The sequence below is a fragment of the Channa argus genome, unplaced genomic scaffold (assembly GCF_033026475.1).
Source record: "Channa argus isolate prfri unplaced genomic scaffold, Channa argus male v1.0 Contig031, whole genome shotgun sequence".
NCBI classification, from domain to species: Eukaryota; Metazoa; Chordata; class Actinopteri; order Anabantiformes; family Channidae; genus Channa; species Channa argus.
In genome coordinates this window covers 187,501-202,785 of record NW_027125250.1, presented here as the reverse complement: position 1 = coordinate 202,785, position 15,285 = coordinate 187,501, and the positions used below count along the sequence as shown (strand labels likewise).

General features: G+C 41.6%; 5 non-coding genes across 5 annotated transcripts; all 5 read right to left on the bottom strand.

Annotated features, from left to right (window-relative positions):
• Positions 1 to 10,033: 10,033 nt before the first annotated feature.
• trnaq-uug (transfer RNA glutamine (anticodon UUG)) lies at positions 10,034 to 10,105 on the bottom strand. Its single transcript has one exon. It is a non-coding gene; the product is annotated as a tRNA-Gln (tRNA).
• Positions 10,106 to 12,058: 1,953 nt separating this feature from the next.
• Positions 12,059 to 12,141, bottom strand: trnal-cag (transfer RNA leucine (anticodon CAG)). Its single transcript has one exon. It is a non-coding gene; the product is annotated as a tRNA-Leu (tRNA).
• A 1,023-nt stretch (positions 12,142 to 13,164) lies between these two features.
• trnaq-cug (transfer RNA glutamine (anticodon CUG)) lies at positions 13,165 to 13,236 on the bottom strand. The gene has a single exon. It is a non-coding gene; the product is annotated as a tRNA-Gln (tRNA).
• A 538-nt stretch (positions 13,237 to 13,774) lies between these two features.
• trnal-uag (transfer RNA leucine (anticodon UAG)) lies at positions 13,775 to 13,857 on the bottom strand. Its single transcript has one exon. It is a non-coding gene; the product is annotated as a tRNA-Leu (tRNA).
• Positions 13,858 to 14,966: 1,109 nt separating this feature from the next.
• On the bottom strand, positions 14,967 to 15,038 carry trnaq-uug (transfer RNA glutamine (anticodon UUG)). The gene has a single exon. It is a non-coding gene; the product is annotated as a tRNA-Gln (tRNA).
• Positions 15,039 to 15,285: the final 247 nt, after the last annotated feature.

Below are 15,285 nucleotides of genomic sequence, written 5' to 3'. Positions count from 1 at the left end.
AGTACTGGAGGCCAGACTTATGCCATCTAGTGTAACAATATGGTTGGACATCATATCTCTGAGATTTTTGGGCCCAAATACTATGACTTCAGTTTTGTCTGAGTTTAAAAGTAAAAAATTGTGGGACATCCAGGCCTTTATGTCTTGTAGGCATGCTTGAAGCTTTATTACCTGATTATTTTCATCTGGTTCCATAGATAAATATAGCTGGGTATCATCAGCATAACAGTGGAAATTTATGGAGTGTTTTCTAATAATGTTGCCTAAAGGAGACACATATAAAGTAAAAAGTATTGGTCCTAACACAGAGCCTTGTGGAACTCCATAGCTAACCTTTGTGTGCATGGAGGATTCATCATTAACATGAACAAATTGAAATCTATCAGATAGATAAGATTTAAACCAACCTAGTGCAGTTCCTGTAATTCCAATTTCATGTTCCAGTCTCTGTAATAAAATGTTATGATCAATGGTATCAAATGCAGCACTAAGATCTAACAGAACAAGTATAGAGATGAGTCCAGTATCTGAGGCCATGAGAAGATCGTTGGTGACTTTTACCAGTGCTGTTTCTGTACTATGATGAACTCTAAATCCTGACTGAAAGTCTTCATACAAATTATTCCTATGAAGGTGATCACATAATTGTTTTGCGACTACTTTTTCAATTATTTTAGAAATAAAGGGGAGATTAGATATTGGTCTGTAATTGGCTAAAACACCTGGGTCAAGACAGGGTTTTTTTAAGTAATGGTTTAATTACAGCTACCTTATAGGCCTGTGGTACATAGCCTGTTTCTAAAGATAGATTTATGATATCTAATATGAATGCATCTATTAAGGGTAAAACTTCCTTGAGCAGCTTAGTTGGAATAGGGTCTAGCAGACAGGTTGTTGGTTTAGATGAGTTAATAATTGAAGTTAGCTCAGAGAGATCTATGGGTAAAAAGCAGTCTAACAGGGATTGGGGCCTTATCGATGACTCTAGCACTGCTGTACATGAAGATCTATCTGTAATTTTTGGGGGGAGGATCTGGTGAATTCGTTCTCTAATAGCTACAATTTTATTCATAAAGAAGGTCATGAAGTCATTGCTGCTCAAAGTTAAGGGAAAACTAGGCTCAACAGAACTATGGCTCTTAGTCAGCCTGGCTACAGTGCTGAACAGAAACCGGGGGTTGTTCTTGTTTTCTTCTATTAATGATGAATAATATGCTGTTCTGGCATCACTGAGAGCTTTTTTGTACATTTTTAAACTATTTTTCCAGGCTAAATGAGATTCTTCTAACTTTCTGGAACGCCACTTCCTTTCTAACTTTCATGTTTCCTGTTTTAAGTTGCGTGTTTGTGAACTATACCATGGAGATCGCCTCTGCTGGTTTACTGCCTTCTTTTTTAGAGGGGCAACACTATCGAGTATTGTACGTAGTGAGGCTGCAGAATTGTCAACAAGATAATCTACTTGTGCAGGAGTAACATTAAGGAGACTACTTTCCATTGTATTAACATATGGTGAAGCAAATGATGAAGAAATAATTTCTTTAAATTTGTTGACAGCTTTTTCACTTAAGCATCTGCTATAGTGGAATTTTTCAGTTTTATAACTGCTATATAGTCTGTTATTGTAAATTCAAATGTTATTAAAAAATGGTAAGACAGAAGAGAGTTGTGAGGAAATATGGTTAAATTATCCGCTTCAATTCCATACGTAAGGACAAGGTCTAACGTGTGACTAAAACAGTAAGTGGGTTTATTTACATTTTGGGAAAAACCAATTGAATCTAATAATGAATTAAACGCAGTGCTCAGGCAGTTACTGTCAGCATCTACATGAATGTTAAAGTCACCCACTATAATGACTTTATCTGTACTAAGCACTAAATCAGATAGAAAATCAGAAAATTCAATCAAAAACTCTGAATAAGGGACTGGAGGACGGTACACGATAACAAATAATAGTGGGTGTGAAAGGCTAAGAGTAAGGCTTTCAAATGAGTTATAACTATGTTTAGGTCTAGGGTTTATTGATGAGCTAGAATGGAAGATTGCTGCAACTCCTCCACCTCGGCCTGTGCTTCTAGGAACATGATAATTAATATGACTTGGGGGTGTTGACTCATTTAAACTGACATATTCTTCCTGCTGCAACCAAGTTTCAGTGAGACAAAATAAATCGAATTGATGATCACTTATTAAGTCATTTACTAACAGAGATTTAGAAGAGAGAGATCTGATATTTAATAATCCACATTTAATAGTTTTGGGGTTTTGTTCTGTAAGAGGAGTAGTCTTAACTTTTATTAGGTTATTATGATTAACTCCTCTTGTTGATTTGAACTCAGATCGCTGGATTCACAGTCCAGAGTGCTTACCTATACACCAAGGAATCTTCAGATGCTGCCAAATGAAGAATGTGTGCACTGGAAATGTGAACAGTGTTACACAGACAACAGTTTTAACAGTCTGTGGTTTTACTGAGCAGTCCTGAACACTCTGATGCTTGACAGGGGTTTCAAGGCTTATTGCATTTCACAGGGAGATATTTCAACTACTAGCCCTTATGACTCTGTTTGGGGTGAAACACAAAAATAGGGAAGCACTTGAAAACGAGTGGGAAGGGTTATAAATTAGGAATTTGGGATTGTGTCTGGGATCGCACTTCATGCCCAAAATGTGTTTTTAGCATTATCTGAATGAGATCCGCAAGGATATTTACTTAAGAGTGTGTCTATCGTAAACCATTGTGCAACCTTTGCCTCATCTCTCTCCCTGTATTAGTTCTTTAAACACTTGCCATGAGTGTTGATTGCTCAAAGTACTCTATGTCTCTGGAACAAGATGAGCTCGTTGACAATGCCACTGTGTGTCTCCCAGTTGGTGGAGTAACTGAGTCACTCATTGGGGCAAAAAAACCTACAACTAGCCAGCGGTAGGTTCCACCGAGATTTGAACTCGGATCACTGCATTCAAAGTCCAGAGTGCTCACCATTTTTTTTTTTATCTTTTTATTATCAAAAATACACTTTACAAAAAGAAATTAGGTATATACAGAGATAAGTAAACAAAACATTACATCCATAGTCCTTTCAACTAAATTAAACAACTTAAATCAAGATCTATTTCTCTAATGTAAATACATATATTTATAAATATAGGGGGATAATCATAACCACACATTGTAAACATGTCATATATCTATCTATCTATATATATCTATATATACCCATATATATCTATATATCTATACATATATATACACACATATATATACACACACACATACATATACACACACACACATATATATATACACATATATACATATACATATATATACATATACATATATACATATACACACACACACACACACACACACACATATATATATATATATATATATATATATATATACACATATATATATATATACATATACATACACATATATATAAATACCCATACTTTTACACACATATACCTCTCTATATATATCCATACCTATATATATACATATTATACATACAAACATATATACAAACACACACACACATACATTATACACATATACATTCATATACACATACACATACCCATATATATATATATATATATACACATACACACACATATACATATACATATATATATACATACATATATATATATACATACATACACACATATATATATACACACACATACATACATACAAATACACATACAATAATAGGTCAATAAAATTCACCCAAAATCAAAGTGCAATCTACCCTCCCCATCTAACACACATAAATCATTTTTTACCCCCCATTTAATGAGAAACCCCTCATTATCAACCGAAAACAGAATACTCAAATAATGTGACACCATATTTTGAAAAATCAACACCCTCTTCATCTTTTTCCCTTCATACAATGCATAATTCCTGGCTATATACACAACATGACGAGCTACACTCAACAAGAAATTCACTAACCCCACATTTATTTTTGTATGTCCCTTCTCTAACCCAAAACACCACACCCAATCCCATGCCTCACCTTCCAAACCAGTCACCTTACACTTATTTCTTAATAAACTTTTTACCCAATTCCTGAATTTTTGTGTGACCGCACAGCACAACAACAAGTGATTAAAATCCTCATCCTCCATCCCGCAGACCGCACATGTTCTCACATATGTGTGCTTACTGATCTGGTGTAGGACAACAGAGACAAGCACTCTCCTGTGACGCAGTCTGAAATTTGAATTGGCTATCGCAGGGGGGAGCCATTTATCATGCATATTAGTCCAGATTGTAGAAGTGGGTCGGGTGGGGAACACATGAGACCATGAGGAGTTTGCTGTGGGCTGTTTGAATATTTTGTCAATTAGAACCTTGTACCAAAATTTTGACTGTAAATCTTTGAAATCCCTATTTTTGAGATCACAGGAGAGTGAAAAATCAATTCTGCCATCCCCCACCAGCTCACCATCTGCTTCCTGCAACTTCTCCCTCCATTCCAGTGGCATTCTCCGACAGATATCTGTACAGAAATGTAACACCTTGGCCCATCTGATGTTCACACCTGTCCTTCTTACTTTTTTAAGGACTTCCAGAGGGTTTAAGGCCCCTGTCTGGTCCAGAACATCCCCAATTTGGTGAAACACCCCATTTAAGGCACCCCGGCTAACCAGGAATCTCTCCCGGCCACCGAAACGCGGGTTACCAAAGATTGGTTGCTTAAGTACATCTGCTTTCGAAATCAATTTGCACTCTAGATGTGGCAAGACCTGAACCCACGCCTCAGCGGCCTCCTGGAAAAGTGGGTCCGCATCTGCCACAGGCCGTGCCAGCGCACTGCTGCATAAATTATACTCCCCACACGCACCCCTCCTCCTTATCTCTGCGTCCAAGTAGTCCTTCCAAATATAATCTGTCTTATCATATAGCCATTTTTTAAAAAGTTTCAGTCTTAAAGATACTAATTTGGTTTTCAAATCACAGAGATTCAAACCCCCTTTTGCGTATGGCCCAACTAGTGTCTTGTGAGCAATAGTGAAGGCCTTGCCTTTCCACAAGAAACCGCTGATAGCGCTGCACAGCCCGGACAGTACATCGCCCGGCAGGTGACAGACCTGCATGGCATAGACCAGCCCCGGCACTATTATGGAGTTTATAATGACCACTCTTCCCTTCAGCCCAAGACCTCTCATCTTCCACAGCCCAAGCCTGGACCTACACCACGCGAGCCTCTCCTCCCAGGTTTTGCGGACGCTGACCAGCGGCTGAGGACAAATATATATCCCAAGTAGCTTGACCTCAGTCTCACCCCTTTTAAAATTCAGACCCACATCCCCTAGAGCAGACCCGGGCCCACAAATAAGGCTGGATTTCTCCCTATTAACTCGGGCTCCCGCCGCCTGCTCATATGCTTCAAGGTGCTTTAGCACCTGTTGTAAACTCTCACCATCCTTAACCATAATGCTTATATCATCCGCATACTGAGCTATTTTAAACTCATTACCTTTGGGAGATGTTATCCCCTTGATAAGCAGATCGGTTATAATGGATTGTGCAAGAGGCTCTGCTACAATTGCATATAGCATAGCAGACAGCGGACATCCCTGCCTCACTGATCTCTCTAGGGGGAAAGGATCTGTTAAGAGGCCGTTACATTTCACGACACTAGTAGCCCGGCTGTACAACAACTTCACCCGTTCTCGAAAAATTGGGCCGAACCCAAAAACCCCCAGACATCCAAAGAGAAACTCATGACTGACCCTGTCAAATGCCTTCTCCAAATCAACACTGAGGTATATGCCCCCTGTCATCATTAGGTTTTCAAAAGACAACTTTGTTGACAGGATGCAGTCAGCAATATCCCTCCCAGGAATACTGTAAGTCTGGGTAGGCCCAATTATCGAGCCGATCACTCCTTTGAGCCTAAAACCCAGTACCTTAGTCAGGATCTTATAGTCAGTGTTGAGCAGGCTAATTGGTCTATAGTTTGCTAGGTCAGATTTTTCCCCTTTGTTTTTATACACTAGAGTGATCACTCCCCTCAGGAAGGACTCTGCGCACCTGCCCTCCTCCTGTATGGCCAAAAAAAGTCTGCAGAGGACAGGGGCCAGCAGGTGACTGAAATGCTGATAGAATTCAGCTGAGAGACCGTCCGAACCTGGGCTCCTTGATGTATTCAGGGCTAAGATTGCCTCTTTCACTTCTTCCAACTGGATGTTTTCATCACACAAAGCCGCATCCTCGTGACTGAGGGAGCAGCTAATTTTCCCAAGTACTTGATTTAACTTTATCTGTGATATCTTTTGCCTACTAAATAAATTGGAATAGAAATCTTGCACGGTTTGTAAAATATCCACTGAATCAGTATGTGTGTTACCCTCCGAGTCCTTTATTTCAGAAATATATGTTTTGGTCTGTTTCCTCTTTTCCAAACCCAGAAAAAATGCAGTACAGCGCTCACCTTTCAACATATGCTGCGCTTTGCTGCGGATCATTGCACCCCTGCATTTTCTCTCATCAAGGTGTCTCAACTGCTCCCTCAGCACAAGATACGTCTCCAACGGATGTCCACACCCAGCCTCAACCAACTCAAGCTCCTTTTTCAGGCGGTCCCTCAGCTCATCCTCCTCTCTTTTCTCTCTTTGTCTTTTCTCTCTGCTCAATGCGATGCAGCGCTTCTTGATTTTTAACTTAGTGCGCTCCCACCACTCAATGATGTCAACCACAAACTCACTTTGATCACATAGAGCAGAGAGAAAAGACTCCATTTTTGCTCTAAAAAATCCATCCTCTAAGAGGCTTGAATTAAAGCACCACAAGCCCCCATTCCTCTGCACCCTGCCCTCCCCTAGAGCCACTCTCAGAGAGGCATGATCACTCCAAGTGCAAAACTCATATTTACAGTTATTTAAAACCTTAACCAAACCTGACGCTAGCAAGCACAAATCTATTCTAGATTGTTTCAGCCTGCCCAACACCACTTGCCTGCGCGAATACGCACGGGTACCGGGGTTCAGTACTCTCCATGCATCCATCAAGTCACACTCTTCCATCCATTCAAACACAGCCGACCTACTAGTGTCATTCTTAAATTTATTGTTGACACCCACATCTATCCTAGCCAGTGTCACATTCCAGTCCCCTATCACCACCGAGCGATCATCTGTCCATCTTTTACAGCGCCTGAAAAAAACCCTCCTCTCTCCTTCACTATTTGGCCCATATAAATTCACAATTCTATATCTCTGACTCTGTTCAATTACATCAATCACCAGTAGCCTTCCCTGATCATCCTTAGCAATTTGCACGACACTCTCAAACAATCCAGGTTTTACAAAGATTGCTACCCCTGCAGTTTTGTCTGGGGAGAGAGAATAAAACAGATCCCCTCTCCAAAAGCACTTTATGCTTTTTATTATCTCAGAGGTCCACCTGCATTCCTGGACGCACAGGATGTCACACAGCATTTTCCCGCAAAGCTGTTCAATTCTCTCAATGTTTTTAAGACCATTCAAATTTTGAGAGAGAAGCAGCATTCCCAGAAAAAAAACTAAAATCGGCCCTGTCATTTTTTGGCATATTTCTTACCTTTATTTCTATACCCTCCCTCAGTTCCACTTGGCTTACCCTGCTGTGCCCTCTTCCTGACCTGTTTTACCCATTGGACATCCATCTCTAAATCTGAGTCCACGCTAGTAGCCTGGGGAGCCAGCAGGGCTACATCAGAAGTGGGTATTCGAGTGGTGGACTCTATTTCATTTCGAGAGTGAGGCTCATTCGGCTCAGGCCGGGGTGAGCCTAGCCAGCCCCCTTCAGGGCGACTCGCCGCATCCCCGCTCCAGTCCGCCAGCACATGATCCATACTGGATCCTAGCTCATCGACACCCTCATTTCTTATGCCCTCTTGCACCAACAAGTCAGCACTCTGTGACACCACCTCATCTCCAAGCTCATTCTCACTCTCTGTCTCGCTACCCAGGGCTGGCTCCTGTGCAGGCCTGACATTACTCCTCTCATCATCAGAGATGGAGTCCCGGTTTACCACCCCTTCCCCTTCACCTGCATTATGGCAATTACATTGCTCCGCTGGGGCATGGCACGCAACACACCTGTGCGCCCAGGCATCACACTCACGTGCATAATGACCCTGTTTATTGCATTGCATGTGAAAGCATGTGAAATCTGGGCAATCTCTAACTATATGCCCAGGCTGTAAACACATCCTACACACCTTAACCTGATTATTATGAATAACTCTGAAGTATTCTGGCCCTGTGGCCGTCATAAATTTTGAGGAATATGGTAATGACTGCACAGTTTCATTAAATTTAACTTTTACATATCTTGTTCCGTCCGCCACGTCAGTCCCAGGCCACAACCGTCTTTTAATAGGAGAGATTGCTCTCACTCCCCACACATCCAGTTTTTCTAAAATGTCCTCATCCGCAATATAGGCAGGCAAATTCAAAAATGACACCACCAATTCATCGATAACTAAAGTTTTTACCATCACCACTGCTCTACCCACTTTAAATCCATCTAAGAGTCTTTTCTTTCCAGCTTCGCTCTTGACCGTCACCTCATATTTATTCGGCCCCGTCTCCCGCAATGCAACGATGCCTCCACACACATCACGCATTGCTCTCAGCAGTTCCATTGTCTTAACTTTCTCTTCTCCCACCACCTCAGCCAATACAGTCAAGTCCCTATCATACCGCATTTCTTTCCGTGTCTCTGTCGCTCCACCCGGCTCCGAACGCGTGCTTACCCGTTCTCCCTGTTGTCTCTCATCTGCCGCCAAACAGTCATTCTCCATTCTCCGTCCAGGCCGCTCCTTTGCAATCTCCATTCTTTTCTCAATCTGCTTGACACCCTTATTCAGCGACTTCCTCGTCTCCTCCGCCAGCTCCAGCTCATTCCCTCTCAACGCGCTTTCCCCATAGACGCCACTTTTCTCCGTTTCCATTCTTCTCCTTCCGCTCTTGATGGATGAAATGTGCAAACTCGTCATCAGCCTATCTCTTTATCAGTTCATTGCTACCCTTGCCATCAGTGATTGATGCGTGAAGTATGGGATGTCTCAGGCAAAAAAGAGCTTGTTGATTAAGCCACTACACATCTATCAGCTGGTATTGGTGTTCTTCTGCCCTTTGCTGGGAAGACATCAATTCATAGAGCTTTAACATATGCATTCATTTTTTCAGCAAACTCCAGAAAAAGAGTTCTTAGAGTAACCAGTATCCAATTATTGCATTACATTAATTGAACCACGTCATTTGGTAGAGTACTAGAGTCATTGAATGGAGCACAACAGAAAGAACTGTTGCCAAAGTTGCCTGCATTTATTGCACATTAAATCCTGAGACCAGCAACACAGCTCAAAGGACGAGCTGGTTTTATTCGTCCTACACTATAACAGGTCCCACCGTAATTTGAACTCAGATCGCTGGATTCACAGTCCAGAGTGCTTACCTATACACCAGGGAATCTCCAGATGCTGCCAAATGAAGAATATGCGCACTGGAAATGTGAACAGTGTTACACAGACAACAATTGTAACAGTCTGTGGTTTTACTGAGCAGTCCTGAACACTCTGATGCTTGACAGGGGTTTCAAGGCTTATTGCATTTCACAGGGAGATATTTCAACTACTAGCCCTTATGACTCTGTTTGGGGTGAAACACAAAAATAGGGAAGCACTTGAAAACGAGGGGTAGGGTTATAAATTAGGAATTTGGGATTGTGTCTGGGATCGCACCTTATGCCCAAAATGTGTTTTTAGCATTATCTGAATGAGATCCGCAAGGATATTTACTTAAGAGTGTGTCTATCGTAAACCATTGTGCAACCTTTGCCTCATCTCTCTCCCTGTATTAGTTCTTTAAACACTTGCCATGAGTGTTGATTGCACAAAGTACTCTATGTCTCTGGAACAAGATGAGCTCGTTGACAATGCCACTGTGTGTCTCCCAGTTGGTGGAGTAACTGAGTCACTCATTGGGGCAAAAAAACCTACAACTAGCCAGCGGTAGGTTCCACCGAGATTTGAACTCGGATCACTGGATTCAAAGTCCAGAGTGCTCACCATTACACCATGGAACCATTTCACATTGTTAGGCTACTTTTGTTGAGCAGTTCCTTCCAGACGATTTGATTCATTTCAGTATTGTGTGCATATTGACAACTTGGAGATTGGGTGATCATGTAGCAAACTATAAAATTGTCAATACAAGGAAGTTTGGGTACATCTAAGCACTGTGTCACTCTTATCTCTGTGTGTGATGTTCATTGCATCTATCCAGATGAACTGTAACTTGTATAACATCAAAGTCTATGAATTCATCCAGGTAAGCAACATTGGAGAATAGGTGGTTCCCCACCTTTGACTACTGTGGGAGAATGTGTTTTCCAAGTGTCAGCTGTTGTCCATAAAATCCAACATTAGTCAGAAGTGGGATTCAAACCCACACCTCCAGGAGAGACTGTGACCTGAACGCAGCGCCTTAGACCGCTCGGCCATCCTGACAACGGAAGGTGGCGTTGTTTGGTACTCCAAAGAAATCCGAAAAGACAGCGTTTATTTTATGCGTAATTATTGTGAATCAAATGTGCAAACTCGTCATCAGCCTATCTCTTTATCAGTTCATTCCTACCCTGGCCATCAGTGATTGATGCGTGAAGTATGGGATGTCTCAGGCAAAAATGAGCTTGTTGATTAAGCCACTACACATCTGTCAGCTGGTATTGGTGTTCTTCTGCCCTTTGCTGGGAAGACATCAATTCATGGAGCTTTACCAGATGCATTCATTTTTTCAGCAAACTCCAGAAAAAGAGTTCTTAGAGTAACCAGTATCCAATTATTGCATTACATTAATTGAACCCCGTCATTTGATAGAGTACTAGAGTCATTGAATGGAGCACAACAGAAAGAACTGTTGCCAAAGTTGCCTGCATTTATTGCACATCAAATCCTGAGACCAGCAACACAGCTCAAAGGACGAGCTGGTTTTATTCGTTCTACACTATAACAGGTCCCAACGTGATTTGAACTCAGATCGCTGGATTCACAGTCCAGAGTGCTTACCTATACACCAGGGAATCTCCAGATGCTGCCAAATGAAGAATGTGTGCACTGGAAATGTGAACAGTGTTACACAGACAACAGTTTTAACAGTCTGTGGTTTTACTGAGCACTCCCGAACACTCAGATGCTTGACAGGGGTTTTAAGGCTTATTGCATTTCACAGGGAGATATTTCAACTACTAGACCTTATGACTCTGTTGGGGGTGAAACACAAAAATAGGGAAGCACTTGAAAACAAGGGGTAGGGTTATAAATTAGGAATTTGGGATTGTGTCTGGGATCGCACTTCATGCCCAAAATGTGTTTTTAACATTATCTGAATGAGATCCGCAAGGATATTTACTTAAGAGTGTGTCTATCGTAAACCATTGTGCAACCTTTGCCTCATCTCTCTCCCTGTATTAGTTCTTTAAACACTTGCCATGCGTGTTGATTGCACAAAGTACTCTATGTCTCTGGAACAAGATGAGCTCGTTGACAATACCACTGTGTGTCTCCCAGTTGGTGGAGTAACTGAGTCACTCATTGGGGCAAAAAAACCTACAACTAGCCAGCGGTAGGTTCCACCGAGATTTGACCTCGGATCACTGGCTTCAAAGTCCAGAGTGCTCACCATTACACCATGGAACCATTTCACTTTGTTAGGCTACTTTTGTTGAACAGTTTCTTCCAGACGATTTGATTCATTTCATTATTGCGTGCATATTGACAACTTGGAGATTGGGTGATCATGTAGCAAACTATAAAATTGTCAATACAAGGAAGTTTGGGTACATCTAAGCACTGTGTCACTCTCATCTCTGTATGTGATGTTCATTGCATCTATCCAGAAGAACTGTAACTTGTATAACATCAAAGTCTATGAATTCATCCAGGTAAGCAGCATTGGAGAATAGGTGGTTCCCCACCTTTGACTAATGTGGGAGAATGTGTTTTCCAAGTGTCAGCTGTTGTCCATAAAAACCAACATTTGTCAGAAGTGGGATTCAAACCCACGCCTCCAGGAGAGACTGCGACCTGAACGCAGCGCCTTAGACCGCTCGGCCATCCTGACAACAGAACAGGCTTGGTTTGGTACTCCAAAAAAAAATGCGCAAAGACAGCATTTAGATTAGGCGTAATTATTGTAAATCAAATGTGCAAACTCGTCATCAGCCTATCTCCTTATCGGTTTATTGCTACCCTGGCCATCAGTGATGGATGCGTGAAGTATGGTATGTCTCAGGCAAAAAAGAGCTTGTTGATTAAGCCACTACACACCTGTCAGCTGGTATTGGTGTTCTTCTGCCCTTTACTGGCAAGACATCAATTCATAGAGCTTTAACATATACATTCAGTTTTTCAGCAAACTCCAGAAAAGGTAACCAGTATCCAAATATTGCATTATATTAATTGAACCACGTCATTTGGTAGAGTACTAGAGTCAATGAATGGAGCATAAGAGAAAGAACTGTTGCCAAAGTTGCCTGCATTTATTGCACATTAAAACCTGAGAACAGCAAGCCAGCTTAAAGGTCCAGCTGGTTTTATTCATTCTACACTATAACAGGTCCCATCGTGATTTGAACTCAGATTGCTGGATTCATAGTCCAGAGTGCTTACCTATACACCAGGGAATCTCCAGATGCTGCCAAATGAAGCAAGTGTGCACTGGAAAAGTGAACAGTGTTACACAGACACTATTTTTAATATATTTCAAATACTAACCCTTATGACAAAAATAAGGAAGCACTTGAAAACTAGGGTAGGGTTATAAAAGAGGAATTGGGGATTGTGTCTGGGATCGCACTTCATGCCCAAACTTGAATGGAATGCCCAAAATGTGTTTTTAGCATTATGTGACAGAGATCAGCAAGGATACTTAGCTAAGAGTGTGTTTATTTTAAACCATCGTGCAGGCTTGGCCTCATTTCTGTGCCGGTTTCAGTTTTTTTAGACTTGTCATGAGTGTTTAGTGCACATAGTATTCTGTTTCTGGAACAAGATGAGCTCCATGACAATGCCACTGTGAGTCTCCCAGTTGGTGGAGTAACCGAGTCAATCATTGCATCGAGAAAAGCTACAAGCTGCCAACAGTAGGTCCCACCGAGATTTGAACTCGGATCGCTGGATTCAGAGTCCAGAGTGCTCACCATTACACCATGGAACCTTTCCACATTGCTAGCTTTATGTTGTTGAACAGGTTCTTCCACACAATTTGATTCATTTCATTATTGTCTCCAACTTGACAACTTGGAGATTTGGCTGATCATGTAGCAAACTAAAAAAATGTCAATACGAGGCGGTTTGGGTACATCTAAGCACTGTGTCACTTTTATCTCAGTGTGTGATGTTCATTGCATCTATCCAGATGCACTGTAACTTGTATAACATGAAAATCTATGGATTTGGCCAATAGAGTCAGTCTCAAATAGACTCTCATTAGTGATTATAGGGCATAGATGAAAGACTACCTTTGATACGTAAGTAGAGGGGTGCCAAAGCCATGCTCCTTGAGCTCCACAGCCCTGCTTGCTTGTCAGCTATCCGTGCTTTACCCACTGCTCCTGCACTTTCTGTCTGATTGAACACACCTTATCCAGGTAAGCAGTCTTGGAGAATAAGTGGTTCCCCACCTCTGACGAATGTGGAAGAATGGATCCAATGTGTTTTCCAAGTGTCAGCTGTGGTCCCTAAAATCCAACATTTGTCAGAAGTGGGCTTCAAACCCACGCCTCCAGGAGAGACTGCGACCTAAACGCAGCGCCTTAGACCGCTCGGCCATCCTGACAACAGAAGGGGGGGTTGTTTGGTACTCCAAAGAAATCCGAAAAGACAGCGTTTAGATTATGCGTAATTATTGTGAATCAAATGTGCAAACTCGTCATCAGCCTATCTCTTTATCAGTTCATTGCTACCCTGGCCATCAGTGATTGATGCGTGAAGTATGGGATGTCTCAGGCAAAAAAGAGCTTGTTGATTAAGCCACTACACATCTATCAGCTGGTATTGGTGTTCTTTTGCCCTTTGCTGGGAAGACATCAATTCATGGAGCTTTAACATATGCATTCATTTTTTCAGCAAACTCCAGAAAAAGAGTTCTTAGAGTAACCAGTATCCAATTATCGCATTACATTAATTGAACCCCTTAATTTGATAGAGTACTAGAGTCATTGAATGGAGCACAACAGAAAGAACTGTTGCCAAAGTTGCCTGCATTTATTGCACATTAAATCCTGAGACCAGCAACACAGCTCAAAGGACGAGCTGGTTTTATTCGTCCTACACTATAACAGGTCCCACCGTAATTTGAACTCAGATTGCTGGATTCACAGTCCAGAGTGCTTACCTATACACCAGGGAATCTCCAGATGCTGCCAAATGAAGAATATGCACACTGGAAATGTGAACAGTGTTACACAGACAACAGTTGTAACAGTCTGTGGTTTTACTGAGCAGTCCTGAACACTCTGATGCTTGACAGGGGTTTCAAGGCTTATTGCATTTCACAGGGAGATATTTCAACTACTAGCCCTTATGACTCTGTTTGGGGTGAAACACAAAAATAGGGAAGCACTTGAAAACGAGGGGTAGGGTTATAAATTAGGAATTTGGGATTGTGTCTGGGATCGCACTTCATGCCCAAAATGTGTTTTTAGCATTATCTGAATGAGATAATATTTACTTAAGAGTGTGTCTATCGTAAACCATTGTGCAACCTTTGCCTCATCTCTCTCCCTGTATTAGTTCTTTAAACACTTGCCATGAGTGTTGATTGCACAAAGTACTCTATGTCTCTGGAACAAGATGAGCTCGTTGACAATGCCACTGTGTGTCTCCCAGTTGGTGGAGTAACTGAGTCACTCATTGGGGCAAAAAAACCTACAACTAGCCAGCGGTAGGTTCCACCGAGATTTGAACTCGGATCACCGGATTCAAAGTCCAGAGTGCTCACCATTACACCATGGAACCATTTCACATTGTTAGGCTACTTTTGTTGAACAGTTTCTTCCAGACGATTTGATTCATTTCATTATTGTGTGCATATTGACAACTTGGAGATTGGGTGATCATGTAGCAAACTATAAAGTTGTCAATACAAGGAAGTTTGGGTACATCTAAGCACTGTGTCACTCTTATCTCTGTGTGTGATGTTCATTGCATCTATCCAGATGAACTGTAACTTGTATAACATCAAAGTCTATGAATTCATCCAGGT